Source organism: Triticum dicoccoides, chromosome 7B (genome assembly GCF_002162155.2).
Source record: "Triticum dicoccoides isolate Atlit2015 ecotype Zavitan chromosome 7B, WEW_v2.0, whole genome shotgun sequence".
NCBI classification, from domain to species: domain Eukaryota; kingdom Viridiplantae; phylum Streptophyta; class Magnoliopsida; order Poales; family Poaceae; genus Triticum; species Triticum dicoccoides.
The window spans coordinates 334,132,650-334,147,317 of NC_041393.1; positions in this window are offsets into that span (position 1 = coordinate 334,132,650).

The following is a 14,668-nucleotide window of genomic DNA, read 5'->3' on the forward strand; positions in this document are numbered from 1 at the left end:
CGAACACTCCCGAGGGTATTCGGACTTTATAACATATACTGGGCCGAGTAGCACCCTTGATTATGAACCCTGTATTTCCAGGTACATGCGGTAATCTGTCGTGGTGAAATGCCAATAACACCAGTTTCCCCTGTGGGTGTATTGAGTGCCCATGGGATGTCAAGCAACAAGAGACAATAAAGAAGGTTTACACAGGGGCTTAATCTAAAGAGAAACCTTTGAGCGGCGCCCTGCTGCACGTCTGCGCCTATGTCTCCGTTGTGCCGTGTCCTGGTAGGGTGTTGCACGAATGGTGTCTATAAAAAGGAAAACCCATGTAAAAGAGTATGGCATAAGCGTGCGAAGAGTTGGTTATTATCAATGGATAGTAGAAGTGTAAGACATTGGCCTATTAATAAGGTCAAGCCAAAAGGTGGGCTTTATTGCATGTTTGCAGCCCCTGATGCCCTCTATGAGATTACGTGTATAGCACCCAGCTCAGGTTTATCTGGGCTGTTACCGATGGTGGTGCGCCGGACTCGTCTAACCGTGTCCGTGGTCTTAACGACCAATCATGCATTTTGATAGGAGAGGCCGCTTAGGGTCCGGCTACTAGAGCCGCCACATACTCTTCCTCACATAAGGAACGCTCTGTATTTCCGCTAACGGTGATGACGCCACGTGGACCGGACATCTTGAGTTTAAGATAGGCATAGTGCGGTACTGCGTTGAAGCGAGCGAAGGCCGTTCGTCCGAGCAATGCATGATAACCACTTCAGAGGGGAGCGATGGTGAAGAGTAATTCTTCGCTTCTGAAGTTGTCTGGAGAGCCGAATGTCACCTCTAATACGAGGGTGCCCCTGCAGCGGGCCTCAACGCCTGGTATCACCCCTTCAAAGGTGGTGTTACTTTGGCTGATTCTGGATGGGTCTATCCCCATCCTGCAGATAGTGTCCGGATATATTAGATTGAGACTACTGCCTCCGTCCATGAGGACACGAGTGAGATGGTATCCATCGATTATTGGGTCGAGCACCAAGGCAGCCGATCCTCCATGCCGCATACTAGTCGGGTGGTCCCTGTGATCAAAGGTGATCGGGCAGGCCGACCAGGGGTTGAGTTTGGGGGCGACGGGCTCTATAGCGTATGCGTCTCTGAGCGCGCGTTTGTGCCTTCTCTTGGGTATGTGAGTCACGTAGATCATATTTACTATTTTTACCTCTGGTGGGAATTTTTTCTGTCCCCTAGTGTTCGGCTGGCGAGGCTCATCCTCGTCTTCACTTGGTGTTTCCCTTTCCTTGTGTTTGGCGTTTAACTTGCCCGGCCTGCTTAAAGACCCAGCATTCTCTGTGAGTGTGGTTCGCAGGTTTTTCGAGGGTGCCATGAATTTGGCACAATCTGTCCATGACTTTGTTCAGGCTGATCGATCCCTCTTTGCGGCCTTTAGATGGCTTCTTTTTTTGACCGGGTCGAGAGCCCCTGAATTCGGCGTTGACCGCCATGTTGTCCGGAATTTCTTCCTTGTTTCGACGCTTGTTTTTGTTGCGCCGTGGCTTCCCGTTGCCATCCCTAATTTTGGATGTGCCCGGGTCGCTAGTGCCTCTACGGGCCAACCAGCTGTCTTCACCCGCGCAAAAGCAGGTCATAAGGCTTGTTAAGGCTGCCATTGTCATCAATTTTTCTTGGCCGAGGTGTTTGGCGAGCCACTCATCTCGGATACTGTGCTTGAAGGCCGCTACGGCTTCAGCATCCGGGCAATCGACAATTTGATTCTTCTTAGTGAGAAATCTGTTCCAAAGCTTACATGCGGACTCTCCCGGCTGTTGTATTATGTGACTTAAATCGTCAGCGTCCGGAGGTCGGACATAGGTCCCTTGGAAATTGGCCCTGAAAGCGTCCTCAAGTTCTTCCCAACTTCTGATTGAATTTTCGGGGAGGCTTTTTAACCAGTGTCGAGCTGGCCCCTTCAACTTGAGGGGAAGGTATTTGATGGCATGGAGGTCGTCCCCACGAGCCATGTGGATATGAAGGATAAAATCCTCAATCCAGACCCCAGGGTCTGTCGTTCCGTCATATGCCTCTATGTTCACGGGTTAATCCCTGTGGAAATTCGTGATCCAGTACCTCTTCGGTGAAGCACAGAAGGTGCACAGCCCCTCTGTATCTGGACATGTTGTGGCATGCTGTCGACTGTTGTTGTGTCCGGTATTGATTCCGAACTGCTATTCGATCAGTCTGATCGTCTTGGTGACCGTAATACTGTGCCGAAGCCTGTCCTCTAGATCCATAGATGGACCTGGTCGCGCCGGCCTTTTTGTCCAGGAGCTCATGTAAATCGTGCGCGGCGTCAGTAGCTGCTCTATTGTGGTCATGAAGTGGTTGGTCCGGCCTACTGGCCGTATTGTTCTTCGGCAGAATGGCCTCATCATCGAATTCTGGCAGCAGCTTGCGCTTTGGGTAGCTCTTTGTGTGGGGATCGTCGCCATATTTTTCTTCAGTGTCTAGCACTTTATTCCATCTGCGGTTGAGCGTTTCCTGCACGGCCTTAAGCCTTTGCTTCTGCTTCTTTAGGGTTCTCGCAATGGCCATAAGCCTTCTGTGGAGGTTATCTCGTTCCAAACGTTTTTCCGGGATGATGAATGCATCATCGTCCGGACTGTGCTCTTCTCCCGAGGCAGGTTGATGAGTTCAGTCCTCGGGATCGCTGTGATCGGCCATCTGCTCCGGGTTGTGTTCGGCGTGACCTGGCTCATCCTGCTCCATCGCTCGGTCCAAATGGTCGTTGTTGCCTTTGGAGTTGACTGGGGTGCCGACTTTGTTGGGGAACGTAGCAGAAATTCAAAATTTTCCTACGTGTCACCAAGATCTATCTATGGAGAGACCAGCAACGAGTAGAAAGAGAGTGCATCTACATACCCTTGTAGATCGCTAAGCAGAAGCGTTCAAGTGAACGGGGTTGAAGGAGTCGTTCTCGTCGTGATTCAAATCACCGATGATCAAGTGCCGAACGCACGGCACCTCCGCGTTCAACACACGTACAGCCCGGTGACGTCTCCCACGCCTTGATCCAGCAAGGAGAGAGGGAGAGGTTGAGGAAGACTCCATCCAACAGCAGCACAACGGCGTGGTGGTGGTGGAGGAGCGTGGCAATCCTGCAGGGCTTCGCCAAGCACCGCGAGAGAGGAGGAAGACTTGGGAGAGGGGAAGGGCTGCGCCAGAACTTCGTGTGTAGCTCCCATGCGTCTCCCCACTATATATAGGGGTGGAGGGGCTGGTTTCTTGCCCTCCAAGTCCATTGGGGCGTTGGCCAAGGTGGGAGGAAAGAAATCCCATCATTTCCTTCCCCACCGATTGTTATCCCCCCTTTTTAGGGATCTTGATCTTATCCCTTCGGGATATGATCTTATTCCTTCTAAGGGGGGATCTTGGTGCGCCTTGACCAGGGGTGTGGGGCCTTTCCCCCACTACCCACGTTCATGTGGGTCCCCCCATGCAGGTGGGCCCCACTCCGGAACCTTCTAGCACCTTCCCGGTACAATACCGAAAAATCCCGAACATTTTCCGGTGGCCAAAATAGGACTTCCCATATATAAATCTTTACCTCCGGACCATTCCGGAACTCCTCGTGACGTCCGGGATCTCATCCGGGACTCCGAACAACATTCGGTAACCACATACAAACTTCCTTTATAACCCTAGCGTCATCGAACCTTAAGTGTGTAGACCCTACGGGTTCGGGAGACATGCAGACATGACAGAGACGTTCTCCGGTCAATAACCAACAGCGGGATCTGGATACCCATGATGGCTTCCACATGTTCCACGATGATCTCATCGGATGAACCACGATGTCAAGGACTTAATCAATCCCGTATTCAATTCCCTTTGTCTATCGGTATGTTACTTGCCCGAGATTCGATTGTCGGTATCCAATACCTTGTTCAATCTCGTTACCGGCAAGTCACTTTACTCGTTCCGTAACACATCATCCCGTGATCAACTCCTTGGTCACATTGCGCATATGATGATGTCCTACCGAGTGGGCCCAGAGATACCTCTCCGTTTACACGGAGTGATAAATCCCAGTCTCGATCCGCATAAAACAATAGATACTTTCGGAGATACCTGTAGTGCACCTTTATAGTCACCCAGTTACGTTGTGACGTTTGATACACCCAAAGCACTCCTACGGTATCCAGGAGTTACACGCTCTCATGGTCGAAGGAAGAGATACTTGACATTGGCAAAGCTCTAGCAAATGAACTACACGATCTTTTGTGCTAGTCTTAGGATTGGGTCTTGTCCATCACATCATTCTCCTAATGATGTGATCCCGTTATCAACGACATCCAATCTCCATAGCCAGGAAACCATGACTATCTGTTGATCACAACGAGCTAGTCAACTAGAGGCTCACTAGGGACATATTGTGGTCTATGTATTCACACGTGTATTACGATTTCCGGATAATACAGTTATAGCATGAATAAAAGACAATTATCATGAACAAGGAAATATAATAATAATACTTTTATTATTGCCTCTAGGGCATATTTCCAACAGTCTCCCACTTGCACTAGAGTCAATAATCTAGTTCACATCGCCATGTGATTAACACTCACATGTCACATCGCCATGTGACTAATACCCAAGAGTTTACTAGAGTCAGTAGTCTAGTTCACATCACTATGTGATTAACACTCAATGAGTTTTATGTTTGATCATGTTGCTTGTGAGAGAGGTTTTAGTCAACAGGTCTGAACCTTTCAGATCCGTGTGTGCTTTACAAATCTCTATGTCATCTCCTAGATGCAGCTACCACGCTCTATTTGGAGCTATTCCAAACAACTGTTCTACTTGGAGCTATTCTAAATTATTGCTCCATTATATGTATCCGGTCTCTCTACTCAGAGCTATCCGGATAGGTGTCAAGCTTGCATCGTCGTAACCTTTACGACGAACTCTTTTACCACCTCCATAATCGAGAAAATTCCTTAGTCCACTAGTTACTAAGGATAACTTTGACCGCTGTCCTGTGAGCCATTCTTGGATCACTCTTGTACCCCTTGACTGACTCATGGCAAGGCACACTTCAGGTGCGGTACACAGCATAGCATACTGAAGAGCCTACGTCTTAAGCATAGGGGACGACCTTCGTCCTTTCTCTCTATTCTGCCGTGGTCGAGCTTTAAGTCTTAACTTCGTACCTTACAACTCAGGCAAGAACTCCTTCTTTGCCTGGTCCATCTTGAACACCTTCAAGATCATGTCAAGGTATGTGCTCATTTGAAAGTATTATTAAGCATTTTGATCTATCCTTATAGATCTTGATGCTCAATGTTCAAGTAGCTTAATCCAGGCTTTCCATTGAAAAACACTTTCAAAATAACCCTATATGCTTTCCAGAAATTCTACGTCATTTCTGATCAACAATATGTCAACAACATATACTCATCAGAAATTCTATAGTGCTCCCACTCACTTCTTTGGAAATACAAGTTTCTCATAAACTTTGTACAAACCCAAAATTTTTGATCATCATCAAAGCATACATTCCAACTCCGAGATGCTCACTCCAGTCCTTAGAAGGATTGCTGGAGCTTTGCATACTTATTAGCATCTTTCGGGATTGACAAAACCTTCCGGTTGTATCACATACAACCTTTCCTCATTAAAATCGTCGAGGAAACAATGTTTTGACATCCTATCTCCAAGATTTCATAAATAATGCAGTAATAGCTAATATAATTCCAACAGACTCTTAGCATCGCTACGAGTGAGAAAATCTCATCGTAGTCAACTCCTTGAACTTGTCGGAAAACATCTTAACGACAAGTCGAGCTTTCTTAATGGTGACATTTACCATCATTGTCCGTCTTCCTTTTGAAATCCATCTGTACTCATTAGCCTTACGACGATCGAGCCGTTCTGCCAAAGTCTACACTTTGTTTTCATACATGGATCCTCCCTCGGTTTTTATGGCCTCAAGTCATTTATCGGAATCCGGGCCCACCATCGCTTCTCCATAGCTCGTAGGTTCATTGTTGTCTAGCAACATGACCTTCAAGACAGGATTACGTACCACTCTGAAGTAGTACGCATCCTTGTCATCCTACGAGGTTTGGGAGTGACTTGATCCGAAGTTTCATGATCAATATCATAAGCTTCCACTTCAATTGGTGTAGGTGCCACAGGAACAACTCCATGTGCCCTGTCACACACTAGTTGAAGAGACGGTTCAATAACCTCATCAAGTCTCCACCATCCTCCCACTCAATTCTTTCGAGAGAAACTTTTCCTCGAGAAAGGACCCGATTCTAGAAACAATCCATATTGCTTTCGGATCTGAATTAGGAGGTATACCCAACTGTTTTGGGTTTCCTATGAAGATGCATTTTATCCGCTTTGGGTTCGAGCTTATCAACCTGAAACTTTTTCATATAAGTGTCGCAGCCCCAAACTTTTAAGAAACGACAACTTAGGTTTCTCTAAACCATAATTCATACGGTGTCATCTCAACGGAATTACGTGGTGCCCTATTTAAAGTGAATGTGGTTGTCTCTAATGCCTAACCCATGAACGATAGTGGTAATTCGATAAGAGACATCATGGTATGCATCATATCCAATAGGGTGCAGTTATGATGTTCGGACACACCATCACACTATGGTGTTCCAGGCGGTATTAATTGCAAAACAATTTCCACAATGTCTTAATTGTGTGCCAAAACTCGTAACTCAGATACTCATCTCTATGATCTTATCATAGACATTTTATCCTCTTGTCACGATGATCTTCAACTTTACTCTGAAATTACTTGAACCATTCAATAATTCAGACTTGTGTTTCATCAAGTAAATATATTCAACATCTACTCGAATCATCTGTGAAGTAAGAACATAATTATATTCACTGCATGCCTCAGCACTCATTGGACTACACACATCAAAATGTGTTACTTACAACAAGTTGCTATCTTGTTCCATCTTACTGAAACCAAGGCTTTTCAGTCATCTTGCCCATGTGGTATGATTTGCATATCTCAAGTGATTCAAAATCAAGTGAGTTCAAACGGTCCATTTGCATGGAGTTTCTTCATGCATATATACCAATAGACATGGTTCGCATGTCTCAAACTTTTCAAAAATGAGTGAGTCCAAAGATCCATCAACATGGAGCTTCTTCATGCATTTTATACCGATATGACTTACGTGGCAGTGCCACAAATAGGTGGTACTATCATTACTATCTTTTGGCATGAACATGTGTATCACTATGATCGAGATTTCAATGAACCATTCATTTTAGGTGCAAGACCATTGAAGGTATTATTCAAATAAATAGAGTAACCATTATTCTCTTTAAATGAATAACCGTATTGCGATAGACATAATCCAATCATGTCTATGCTCAACGCAAACACCAAATCTCGATGGTAGAGGGAGCGTGCGATGCTTGATCATATCAACATTGGAAACACTTCCAACACATATCGTCAGCTCACCGTTAGCTAGTCTCCGTTTATTCCGTAGCTCTTTATTTCGAGTTACTAACACTTAGCAACCGAACCGGTATCTTATACCCTGGTGCTACTAGGAGTACTAGTAAAGTACACATTAGCATAATGTATATCCAATATACTTCTATCGACCTTGCCAGCCTTCTCATCTACCAAGTATCTAGGATAGTTCTGCTCCAGTGGCTGTTCCCCTTATTACAGAAGCACTTAGTCTCGGGTTTGGGTTCAACCTTGGGTTTCTTCACTAGAGCAGCAACTGATTTGCTGTTTCATGAAGTATCCCTTCTTGCCCTTGCCCTTCTTGAAACTAGTGGTTTCACCAACCATCAACAATTGATGCTCCTTCTTGATTTCTACTTTCGCGGTGTCAAACATCGCGAATACCTCAAGGATCATCATATCTATCCCTGATATGTTATAGTTTATCACGAAGCTCTAGTAGCTTGGTGGCAATGACTTTGGGGAAACATCACTATCTCATCTGGAAGATTAACTCCCACTTGATTCAAGTGATTGTTGCACTCAGACAATCTGAGCACAAGCTCAACGATTGAGCTTTTCTCCCTTAGTTTGCAGGCTAAGAAAATCGCCGGAGGTCTCATACCTCTTGACATGGGCACGAGCCTGAAATCCCAATTTCAGCCCTCGAAACATCTCATATGTTCCGCGACGTTTCGAAAATGTCTTTGGTGCCTCTACTTAAACCATTTAAATGAACTATCACGTAGTTATCAAAACGTGTATGTTCGATGTTCGAAACATCCACAAACGACGTTTGGGGTTCAGCACACTGAGCAGTGCATTAAGGACATAAGCGTTCTACTGTCCGCATAATCGCTACTATCAACTTTCAACTATATTTTCTCTAGGAACATATCTAAAACAGTAGAACTAAAGCGCGAGCTACGACATAATTTGCAAAAGGTCTTTTGACTATGTTCAGGATAATTAAGTTCATCTTATGAACTCCCACTCAGATAGACATCCCTCTGGTCATCTAAGTGATTACATGATCCGAGTCAACTAGGCCGTGTCCGATCATCACGTGAGACGGACTAGTCATCATCGGTGAACATCTTCATGTTGATTGTATCTACCATACGACTCATGCTCGACCTTTCGGTCTCCGTGTTCCGAGGCCATGTCTGCACATGCTAGGCTCGCCAAGTTAACCCTAAGTGTTTTCGCTGTGTAAAACTGTCTTACACCCGTTGTATGTGAACGTAAGAATCCATCACACCCGATCATCATGTGGTGCTTAGAAGCGACGAACTGTAGCAACGGTGCACAGTTAGGGGAGAACACTTCTTGAAATTTTGTAAGGGATTATCTTATTTACTACCGTCGTCCTAAGCAAACAAGATGCATAAACATGATAAACATCACATGCAATCAAATAGTGACATGATATGGCCAATATCATTTTGCTCCTTTTGATCTTCATCTTCGGGGCTCCATGATCATCATCGTCACCGGCACGACACCATGATCTCCATCATCGTGTCTTCATGAAGTTGTCACGCCAACGACTACTTCTACTTCTATGACTAACGCGTTTAGCAATAAAGTAAAGTAGTTTACATGGCGTTCTTCAATGACACGCAGGTCATACAATAAATAAAGACAACTCCTATGGCTCCTGCCGGTTGTCATACTCATCGACATGCAAGTCGTGAATCCTATTACAAGAACATGATCAATCTCATACATCACATATCATTCATCACATTCTTCTTGGCCATATCACATCACATAGCATACCCTGCAAAAACAAGTTAGACGTCCTCTAATTGTTGTTGCATGTTTTACATGGCTGCTATGGGTTTCTAGCAAGAACGTTTCTTACCTACGCAAGACCACAACGTGATATGCCAATTGCTATTTACCCTTCATAAGGACCCTTTTCATCGAATCCGTTCCGACTAAAGTGGGAGAGACTGGCACCCGCTAGCCACCTTATGCACCAAGTGCATGTCAATCGGTGGAACCTGTCTCACGTAAGAGTACGTGTAAGGTCGGTCCGGGCCGCTTCATCCCACAATACCGTCGAAACAAGATTGGACTAGTAACGGTAAGCATATTGAACAACATCAACGCCCACAACTACTTTGTGTTCTACTCGTGCAAAGAATCTACGCAATAGACCAAGCTCATGATGCCACTGTTGGGGAACGTAGCAGAAATTCAAAATTTTCCTACGTGTCACCAAGATCTATCTATGGAGAGACCAGCAACGAGTAGAAAGAGAGTGCATCTACATACCCTTGTAGATCGCTAAGCGGAAGCGTTCAAGTGAACGGGGTTGAAGGAGTCGTTCTCGTCGTGATTCAAATCACCGATGATCAAGTGCCGAACGCACGGCACCTCCGCGTTCAACACACATACAGCCTGGTGACGTCTCCCACGCCTTGATCCAGCAAGGAGAGAGGGAGAAGTTGAGGAAGACTCCATCCAGCAGCAGCACAACGGCGTGGTGGTGGTGGAGGAGCGTGGCAATCCTGCAGGGCTTCGCCAAGCACCACGGGAGAGGAGGACGACTTGGGAGAGGGGGAGGGCTGCGCCAGAACTTCGTCTATAGCTCCCATGCGCCTCCCCACTATATATAGGGGTGGAGGGGCTGGTTTCTTGCCCTCCAAGTCCATTGGGGCGTTGGCCAAGGTGGGAGGAAAGAAATCTCATTATTTCCTTCCCCACCGATTGTTATCCCCCCTTTTTAGGGATCTTGATCTTATCCCTTCGGGATATGATCTTATTCCTTCTAAGGGGGGATCTTGGTGCGCCTTGACCAGGGGTGTGGGGCCTTGCCCCCACTACCCACGTCCATGTGGGCCCCCCCATGCAGGTGGGCCCCACTCCGGAACCTTCTAGAACCTTCCCGGTACAATACCGAAAAATCCCGAACATTTTCCGGTGGCCAAAATAGGACTTCCCATATATAAATCTTTACCTCCGGACCATTCCGGAACTCCTCGTGACGTCCGGGATCTCATCCAGGACTCCGAACAACATTCGGTAACCACATACAAACTTCCTTTATAACCCTAGCGTCATCGAACCTTAAGTGTGTAGACCCTACGGGTTCGGGAGACATGTAGACATGACCGAGACGTTCTCCGGTCAATAACCAACAGCGGGATCTGGATACCCATGATGGCTCCCACATGTTCCACGATGATCTCATCGGATGAACCACGATGTCAAGGACTTAATCAATCCCGTATTCAATTCCCTTTGTCTATCGGTATGTTACTTGCCCGAGATTCGATCATCGGTATCCAATACCTTGTTCAATCTCGTTACCGGCAAGTCACTTTACTCGTTCCATAACACATCATCCCGTGATCAACTCCTTGGTCACATTGCGCATATGATGATGTCCTACCGAGTGGGCCCAGAGATAACTCTCCGTTTACACGGAGTGACAAATCCCAGTCTCGATCCGCATAAAACAATAGATACTTTCGGAGATACCTGTAGTGCACCTTTATAGTCACCCAGTTACGTTGTGACGTTTGATACACCCAAAGCACTCCTACGGTATCCAGGAGTTACACGCTCTCATGGTCGAAGGAAGAGATACTTGACATTGGCAAAGCTCTAGCAAATGAACTACACGATCTTTTGTGCTAGTCTTAGGATTGGGTCTTGTCCATCACATCATTCTCCTAATGATGTGATCCCGTTATCAACGACATCCAATGCCCATAGCCAGGAAACCATGACTATCTGTTGATCACAACGAGCTAGTCAACTAGAGGCTCACTAGGGACATATTGTGGTCTATGTATTCACACGTGTATTACGATTTCCGGATAATACAGTTATAGCATGAATAAAAGACAATTATCATTAACAAGGAAATATAATAATAATACTTTTATTATTGCCTCTAGGGCATATTCACACGTGTATTTCGAGTTAGCTTTTATTTCCGGATAATACAGTTATATAATAATAATACGTTAGCTAGTCTCCGTTTATTCCGTAGCTTTTATTTCGAGTTACTAACACTTAGCAACCGAACCGGTATCCAATATCCTGGTGCTACTAGGAGTACTAGTAAAGTACACATTAACATAATGTATATCCAATATACTTCTATCGACCTTGCCAGCCTTCTCATCTACCAAGTATCTAGGGTAATGCTGCTCCAGTGGTTGTTCCCCTTATTACAGAAGCACTTAGTCTCGGGTTTGGGTTCAACCTTGGGTTTCTTCACTAGAGCAGCAGCTGAATTGCCGTTTCATGAAGTATCCCTTTGTTCCCTTGCCCTTCTTGAAACTAGTGGTTTCACCAACCATCAACAATTGATGCTCCTTCTTGATTTCTACTTTCGCGGTGTCAAACATCATGAATATTTCAAGGATCATCATATCTATCCTTGATATGTTATAGTTAATCACGAAGCTCTAGCAGCTTGGTGGCAATGACTTTGGGGAAACATCACTATCTCATCTGGAGGATCAACTCCCACTCGATTCAAGTGATTGTTGTGCTCAGACAATCTGAGCACAAGCTCAATGATTGAGCTTTTCTCCCTTAGTTTGCAGGCTAAGAAAATCGTCGGAGGTGTTATACCTCTTGACGTGGGCACGAGCCTGAAATCCCAATTTCAGCCCTCGAAACATCTCATATGTTCCGCGACGTTTCGAAAACGTCTTTGGTGCCTCTACTCAAACCATTTAATTGAACTATCACGTAGTTATCAAAACGTGTATGTCCGATGTTCGCAACATCGACAAACGACGTTGGGGTTCAGCACACTGAGCGGTGCATTAAGGACATAAGCTTTCTACTGATCGCATAATCGCTACTATCAACTTTCAACTATATTTTCTCTAGGAACATATCTAAACAGTGGAACTAAAGCGCGAGCTTACGACATAATTTGCAAAAGGTCTTTTGACTATGTTCAGGATAATTAAGTTCATCTTATGAACTCCCACTCAGATAGACATCCCTCTGGTCATCTAAGTGATTACATGATCCGAGTCAACTAGGCCGTGTCCGATCATCACGTGAGACGGACTAGTCATCATCGGTGAACATCTTCATGTTGATCGTATCTGCTATACGACTCATGCTCGACCTTTCGGTCTCCGTGTTCCGAGGCCATGTCTGCACATGCTAGGCTCGTCAAGTTAACCCTAAGTGTTTTCGCTGTGTAAAACTGTCTTACACCCGTTGTATGTGAACGTAAGAATCCATCACACCCGATCATCATGTGGTGCTTAGAAGCGACGAACTGTAGCAACGGTGCACAGTTAGGGGAGAACACTTCTTGAAATTTTGTAAGGGATCATCTTATTTACTACCGTCGTCCTAAGTAAACAAGATGCATAAACATGATAAACATCACATGCAATCAAATAGAGTAGTGACATGATATGGCCAATATCATATAGCTCCTTTGATCTTCATCTTCGGGGCTCCATGATCATCTTGTCACCGGCATGACACCATGATCTCCATCATCGTGTCTTCATGAAGTTGTCACGCCAACGACTACTTCTACTTCTATGGCTAACGCGTTTAGCAATAAAGTAAAGTAATTTACATGGCGTTGTTAAATGACACGCAGGTCATACAATAAATAAAGACAACTCCTATGGCTCCTGCCGGTTGTCATACTCATCGACATGCAAGTCGTGAATCCTATTACAAGAACATGATCAATCTCATACATCACATATCATTCATCACATTCTTCTTGGCCATATCACATCACATAGCATACCCTGCAAAAACAAGTTAGACGTCCTCTAATTGTTGTTTGCATGTTTTACGTGGCTGCTATGGGTTTCTAGCAAGAACGTTTCTTACCTACGCAAAACCACAACGTGATATGCCAATTGCTATTTACCCTTCATAAGGACCCTTTTCATCGAATCCGTTCCGACTAAAGTGGGAGAGACTGGCACCCGCTAGCCACCTTATGCACCAAGTGCATGTCAATCGGTGGAACCTGTCTCACGTAAGAGTACGTGTAAGGTCGGTCCAGGCCGCTTCATCCCACAATACCGTCAAAACAAGATTGGACTAGTAACGGTAAGCATATTGAACAACATCAACGCCCACAACTACTTTGTGTTCTACTAGTGCAAAGAATCTACGCAATAGACCTAGCTCATGATGCCACTGTTGGGGAACGTAGCAGAAATTCAAAATTTTCCTACGTGTCACCAAGATCTATCTATGGAGAGACCAGCAACGAGTAGAAAGAGAGTGCATCTACATACCCTTGTAGATCGCTAAGCGGAAGCGTTCAAGTGAATGGGGTTGAAGGAGTCGTTCTCGTCGTGATTCAAATCACCGATGATCAAGTGCCGAACGCACGACACCTCCGCGTTCAACACACGTACAGCCCGGTGACGTCTCCCACGCCTTGATCCAGCAAGGAGAGAGGGAGAGGTTGAGGAAGACTCCATCCAACAGCAGCACAACGGCGTGGTGGTGGTGGAGGAGCGTGGCAATCCTGCAGGGCTTTGCCAAGCACCGCGGGAGAGGAGGAAGACTTGGGAGAGGGGAAGGGCTGCGCCAGAACTTCGTGTGTAGCTCCCATGCGTCTCCCCACTATATATAGGGGTGGAGGGGCTGGTTTCTTGCCCTCCAAGTCCATTGGGGCGTTGGCCAAGGTGGGAGGAAAGAAATCCCATCATTTCCTTCCCCACCGATTGTTATCCCCCCTTTTTAGGGATCTTGATCTTATCCCTTCGGGATATGATCTTATTCCTTCTAAGGGGGGATCTTGGTGCGCCTTGACCAGGGGTGTGGGGCCTCGCCCCCACTACCCACGTTCATGTGGGTCCCCCCATGCAGGTGGGCCCCACTCCGGAACCTTCTAGAACCTTCCCGGTACAATACCGAAAAATCCCGAACATTTTCCGGTGGCCAAAATAGGACTTCCCATATATAAATCTTTACCTCCGGACCATTCCGGAACTCCTCGTGACGTCCGGGATCGCATCCGGGACTCCGAACAACATTCGTTAACCACATACAAACTTCCTTTATAACCCTAGCATCATCGAACCTTAAGTGTGTAGACCCTACGGGTTCGGGAGACATGCAGACATGACCGAGACATTCTCCGGTCAATAACCAACAGCGGGATCTGGATACCCATGATGGCTCCCACATGTTCCACGATGATCTCATCGGATCAACCAT